At 48.4% G+C, this 6,343-nt stretch overlaps 2 long non-coding RNA genes across 2 annotated transcripts; one reads left to right on the top strand and one right to left on the bottom strand.

Annotated features, from left to right (window-relative positions):
- Positions 1–1,920: 1,920 nt before the first annotated feature.
- LOC140698457 (uncharacterized) lies at positions 1,921–4,383 on the bottom strand. Its single transcript, XR_012076248.1, has 2 exons — positions 4,332–4,383; positions 1,921–2,300 (listed from the first exon to the last, which is right to left on the bottom strand). It is a non-coding gene; the product is annotated as an uncharacterized lncRNA (long non-coding RNA).
- Positions 4,384–4,451: 68 nt separating this feature from the next.
- Positions 4,452–6,110, top strand: LOC140698458 (uncharacterized). The gene is made up of 2 exons (XR_012076249.1): positions 4,452–4,500; positions 5,320–6,110. It is a non-coding gene; the product is annotated as an uncharacterized lncRNA (long non-coding RNA).
- Positions 6,111–6,343: the final 233 nt, after the last annotated feature.

The raw sequence follows: 6,343 nt of genomic DNA on the forward strand, positions 1-6,343 counted from the left end.
TGGAATCTTTCTTTCTTTTTTTTTTTTTTTTTGGAACCAAACCCGTAAAGAGGGAAAGGCATTTTTAACCTGATTTTACTCAGAGAGAAACTGACAATCAGAACTTAGGAACTGACGCATCAAGTAAGGGCCCCTCCGGGTCCAGCGCTCCACCCAGGAAGGGGGTGCAGTCCCGCTGGCACCCCCACCAGATCCCACTGGAAGCAGAATTCAGCTGGCTGCAGCCAGGGTCTAACGCAGGGCATGATGCCCCACGTTCTCACTAGGCTTGGGGTCCCAGAACACCTGGGGTGGGACAAGCCAACCACTGTCCTCTTCCTCACTCCCACCACCAAATGAATCCTCCCACCACTACCTGAAGCCAGAGCCCACACCTGGCTAAAAGATGGCTGTTTCTAAGTCACTTCCTACTCCTCAATTCTAATAATCATTGAGGAGACCTGACGTTACATTTTCTACAATTCTGGCAGCTACTGTAGCTGTTGCCACACTTTGGCCTGGACCACGATGGGAATGGGGCGAGGCAGTTTGAGGCTGACGGACTGGACTCGAGTGGGCAGAGTAAGACGCCCTGAATCTCTGAGATGCACCGTAGCTGCTAAGGAGAAGTGCAGCCTTTATGAGGTGGCCTCTGAAAAGCTTTGACAATTCCATCTCTCTGAGCTGACACTAGGGAAGTCTTCTATATTACCTAGATAATACTGTATTAAGAGAGATTTTGTATTTGGTGTATTTAATGAGCAAGCAACTCCCCAAAGACCTTTCAATAAAGCCAGTAAATTTAACAGGAGAAACGCATCAATTGGCTTTGCTGCTCCGGTTAAGAGAGCTGCTGCTTTCTGCTTTTACAGACGCTGGCGTGTATTATGCTAAGAAAGAAATCAATCTTGGAGAAGAGGTCTAAAAGGTGGGTGCAATTATGCGGCTAACATTCAGCCCCCACTGCCCCAGCTGAAATGATTATTTTAATGTAAAAGCAATGAAGTTGACAAGAAGCCGCCCAAGTTAGGCAGCTTCCCACTTACCATCAGAACGTCCCTGCTCTGAAGGGTCTCTGAGAGCGAGGCTGCTCGTACAGGCGGTCCAGAGACCAAATCAAAGGCCAAGTTCATACAGGCACGCACACCCCAAATAGAGTGCTCGAGTGAAAATGACTTATGGAAAGCAATATTGTGGGTTTTGACGAGACGGAAGAGAAGATACAATACTCTTATTCATCATCTCTTCACCGTGAGTGCCTGCCACTTTGGTCCCCTTGCAGAGAGGACTGGATGGAAGTTAAATATAAAGATGGAGACAGAGGTTGACCAAGACTCTGCACTGGGGCAGAAGACCTGGGTCTGGTCCTGTCTTTACCTGTAAACAATGTGGAGCCTAACAATTGCTTACCTCATGCAGCTCCCAACACCCAGCTGGAAGCTCTGGTGATGTGTGTGTGTGTTTAGTTAATAAACTTTATTTTTTAGAGCAGCTTTAGGTTCCCAGCAAAACTCAGCTGAGTATAAAGAGTTCTCATATGCCCCCTGCCCGACACATGCACAACCTCCCCAACTGTCCATGGCCCACACCAGACTGGTACATTTGTTACAGTCGTCGAACCTACACTGACACATCCTTATCACCCAAAGCCCATAGTCTGGTGGTGTGTGTGCGTAAAAGGAATCCACTTAGTCGATTTTTTCTGCAAACACTTACAAGTGCCTACTATGTGCCAAGTCCCAACTCAGGGGCTAAAAAAAAAAAATCAAATAACACATACTTCCTATCCTAAAGTAGTTACAATCATAAATGTCCCAAAAGGAAATCTCATGAACTCAGGCCTCTGATACAAACCTACAAATAGACAGCTCATCACTGGAACTCTCAATTACATACAGTATTATCACTTAGCTTTTTCTGCATAACAAACCACCCCAAGACTTAGTGGCTAAAAATACCCATTTATTTAGTCCTTGTTTCTGTAAGTTGGCACTTCTGGCCTGGACTCAGCTGGGCGGGTCTTCTGATCTTGGCTGAGCTCCATCATGTGTTTGTGGTCAGCTGCTGGTCAGCTGCGTGGCTCAGCTCCTGGAGGTTAACTGGCTCTTGACTTGAGCACAGGGAGTAGGAAGGGGGCAGCTGGTCTACAGGGCTTTCATCGCCCAGCAGGCTAAGGCCAGGCATCTCTGGGTTCCAAGAGCAGGAAGAGAAAAGGCACCTATTCAAGCCCTTGTGTAGGTGTACACTTGTCCCACTGATGACACCAGGTTACAGGGCCAGTCAGTTCAAGAGATGGAGAAAGACTCTCCTTGTGGGAAGAGCTACAAGATGGGCATGGAAATGAAATTTTAAATGGGTATAAATATGAAATAGGGAAGAATTTTGGCCACTTTTATGTTCTGCCACATGTATGCATCCAGTTTGAGAGAAAATACAAAAAAGCAGGAGAATCAGTGAAACCCCTCTCCTTTGTTCAGCATTTCTTTCCAGCCACTACCCTTCTTCACATTGGAAACTTCTCAAAAGAGCAGTTGACACTTGCTGCCTTTGCCCTGGCAGCTTGCCTGTTCCCACAGTGGTAGGGACAGCACCCTACGCAGCCTGTGTCGGTGAGGACAGTGGAGATCCACTGGTTGCCACATCTGGACAGTGCTCTCAAGTCTATCATCCTGGCTCTTTTGACTGTGTTTTATGCAGTGGATCTTTCCTTTCTTCTCAAAATTCTCTATCTGTGGTCAAGTGTAGCATTGTTCAGGGTATCTGTGCCTTCATTCTGAGGAGGATTATACATCCCTCCCGTGTTGAACTCTGGGTTGGCCTGGGACTGACTTTGGTCAATGAAATGTGAGCAGGACTGATATCTGTCTCTTTGGAGTGAAGGCTTCAAGAGGCAGTGCATGGTTGCAACGTCCCCTTTTATCTCTGCCTCGAGACTGGTAAGGTTGCAGGGACTGGCTGTACCATACCCTGGTCCTGGCAGAGGGCAGTGGCTGACCTGATATGGTTGTTTAGCCTATCCTATAAATCTCTGTTTTGGCAAACCACTAAGATTTGGGGCTTGTTTGTTACTGCAGCATAATACAGCACATCCTGACTAATTGTTTGTTACTGCAGCATAATACAGCACATCCTGACTAATACAGAATTCCCTTGACATCCACAGCACAACAATCTTTTTGTTTCCCACCTACCACACTTGCTGCTCCTCCTTCCTAGCCTCTTTTCCCCCCTTCTTCTGTCCACCCTAAAAACATTGGTGCCCTACAGTTCTGGGTTTGGTCTACAGTTTGTCTCACTCTCCAGGCTCCCTGGTTTCACTCTCTCTCCAAAGTCTCTGGGTCCATATGATCAGTCCAGATCTACCCCCTACAAGCTTCAGTCTCATAGGTTTGTTGTCTGCTGCATATATCCCACTGGATGTTTCACAGGAACCCCTAAACCTATGCCTTCTTCACACTTGAGATTTCCATTGGTGGCTCCTTTGTCCATTTAATCCCTAAATTGTCCTTGACTTCTCACTCTTCTTTGGTACATCCAAGCAACTGAACATCATACTGGCACATTTGATGTCCCAAATCCATCCCCTCCTCCCATATTTGTTTTACTGCCACATCTTTGGTTCTAGACACCAGCCACTCTTCCTGATGTTAGCCACAGACTCTGATAAATTTTACTGTTCCTTTCAGTCCTGTTTCCCCACTCCCACCTTCTGCCACCCAGCCCAGACCAGAGCTCCAAAAGGCAATGGTGTGAGAACCATCAAAAATACACATCTGGCCAGATCACTCTGCTTATACTTGACAAGGTTCCCCATGGCCCATGACATCATCCAAACTCCTCACCAAGACCCATGAAGTCCCTCTGACTCACTTCACCCTCACTCACAACTGCACATGCTGGGACCTTTATCCCATTGTCTCAATGCCTCCACTTTTGCTGTCCCTCTGTCTGGACTGTTTTTGACCAACACCCTCCCACTTGTGACTTGGGTAAGTCCTACCTGCTTTTTAAAACTCAGATCATATATCATCTCCTCCAGGAAGCCCTCCATTGCCATCACCACCACTGCCACTAGCACACACTGGTGGATTGGACGCCCATCCTCCAAGTTCCCCATGCAAACTTCCAACATTGCACTCACCCCACTGAAGGCTACTTAAATGCCTAATATCCTCTGCTTTCAGATCATGAGCATCCCCTGCTGTCCTGGCATTTCCAATGTGTCTGCCACATGACAACTAACACATGGAGCTTATTAAATGTATGTCTGAGTGAGTGTATTAAAAAATAACCATTTTCTACAAAGTCTGATTTTCAACCAGTCTATGAACCAGGCTTCCATCTCTACTTACCATTCTTTCCATAATTCAGGTCATGGTTCCTGCGGGTTGGTGAGCATCTCACAGCATCCCAAATTACTTCATAATCACTATGACACAATACCTGCGAGAATTCTCAGCTACATGAGCACAGGCACCCATGACCACACACAGAAACAGCAGGAGAAGACTGGTCACATGTGTGAGTCCCCCTTCCTGCTTGATTGTGGGCTCCTTGTGGGCAGGTGCCCGGGTGCTGCATCCCCCAGGTGTGCATGGTGACGGGCTCCAAGTTAGAGCCACGTGTATTCTGTCCATTTTGTGGGCAACACTACATGGCTTATGTCGCTCAATCCTGAAAACAATCCAGTGATGAGCCCCCTTCTACATGTTAGGATAGGAAAGCACAGGGAGGTTAGGTAAATTTCCCCAGGCCACACAGCTTGTAAGTGCCTGAACTGAGTGATCTGCCTTTAGAGGGCTCGCTCTCAGTCACTTCACTGTGCGCACGTATGAGCAAAGAAAACACCTGAGGACTTGAGTCAGGGATTGACTGACTGATTATGTAGGTGTAATTTGCCCCAGTGCTTGTGCCTAATATCTAACCAGATTATTCAAAAATATGGCACCCCAAGACATGGGTTGTGATGGAAGGATTTGGAGTCAGAAGAACCATCTACAAGTCTGAGCTAGGCCACACCATCATATAGTTAACCTCTCTGACCCTTGGCTCCTGACCTGTAAGGTGGGCCATTGTTATGGATGGATGGTGCAGGGAGAATTCCCAGGAAGGAGTCAGAAGTACCCAGCGGTACCGTGCGGTCCCATCGAGGTTGTCCGAGGAGAACTTCCGCTCTCCATTCCCACTGGAGAAAAGGCAGTGGCAGGTTGCCCTTGCCTCACCTGGACTGTGTGTGTGTGTAACACCCCGCACAACCAACAGGCAAAGGGGAAACCGGTGACCAGGTGTTCAGTCTACACCACGCTGTAAATGGACTTGGCCACTATGTTTCTTTCTCAGCTGAAGTGATAGATGGTTGTGGCATCATGAGGACGACCTAGACTGGATGCCAACATATCCGATCAGCTCCATCAAACCAGGTGTCGGACCGCCCAGCGCCAGCCCCTGGCACTCAGACTGTGCCCCCTTCACAGCTGGGTGGGGACGTGGTTGACCCAGTTGGTCTCAGTCAGTGACCAGGTGCTAACCAACTCTTCGACTGGACTCAGCTATTTTTGCTGTTATTTCTCATTCAGTGACTTACTCTGGGTCTTGCACTAAGGATACTCTGTCAAATAAAACCAGGTTCTCTCCCCAGGGAGCTCACCATTCAGTGGGAAACAAAGCAAATAAAAACTTGGCTGATGCGCAGACAACAGAAAACATCCAGCCCAGCCTCGCGTGGCCCCAGCCCCTCGCTCTGACCAGCCGGGCGTGTACTCGAGCCCAGACACAGACACAGGCTCCATGGCTCTGCTCTCTGCGCTCCTGATGCTTCCTACAGCTCCTCCTCCTCCCAAACCCACCTCACGCCCCACCTCCCCTCGAAGCCTTCCTGGGGCCTGCAACTGACCAAGTCCCCCTCCCTTGAACCCTTGGCACCTTGGTGTGGCCAGGCTTATAGGAGGGGACATGCACTTCCCCTGCCACAGGCTGTGCTGTATTAAAACAAGCAAACCTTCTTCAGAGAGCCTAAACTACACCTGTTTGCTGGATAATCTGTAGGTCACCTGTCACTGTGGACATCTTGATGTCTTCCCCTCCAGTCTTTTTTTTTTTTTCCTGTAAAGACATTTGTCTATGTGGATATATTTTTTTGTCATGTTGTTTTTTTACCTGCTTCTCAAGGGAGGGCTCAAGGCCCCCATCTTTGCACCCCAGCAGGACCTCGCCATCAGCAGATGCTCATGGCCCATTGGGTGGCTATTTTCAGTGTCTAGAGCTTGCAAGGCTGAGGACTTCTTGAGCCCAGGTTCATGGCCCATTTGGGGCTCCAGAGCCCTCGTGAGGGGGCTTTCTTAAGCAGTTGCACTGGTTACCTCAG

Source organism: Vicugna pacos, chromosome 9 (genome assembly GCF_048564905.1).
Source record: "Vicugna pacos chromosome 9, VicPac4, whole genome shotgun sequence".
Taxonomy (NCBI): domain Eukaryota; kingdom Metazoa; phylum Chordata; class Mammalia; order Artiodactyla; family Camelidae; genus Vicugna; species Vicugna pacos.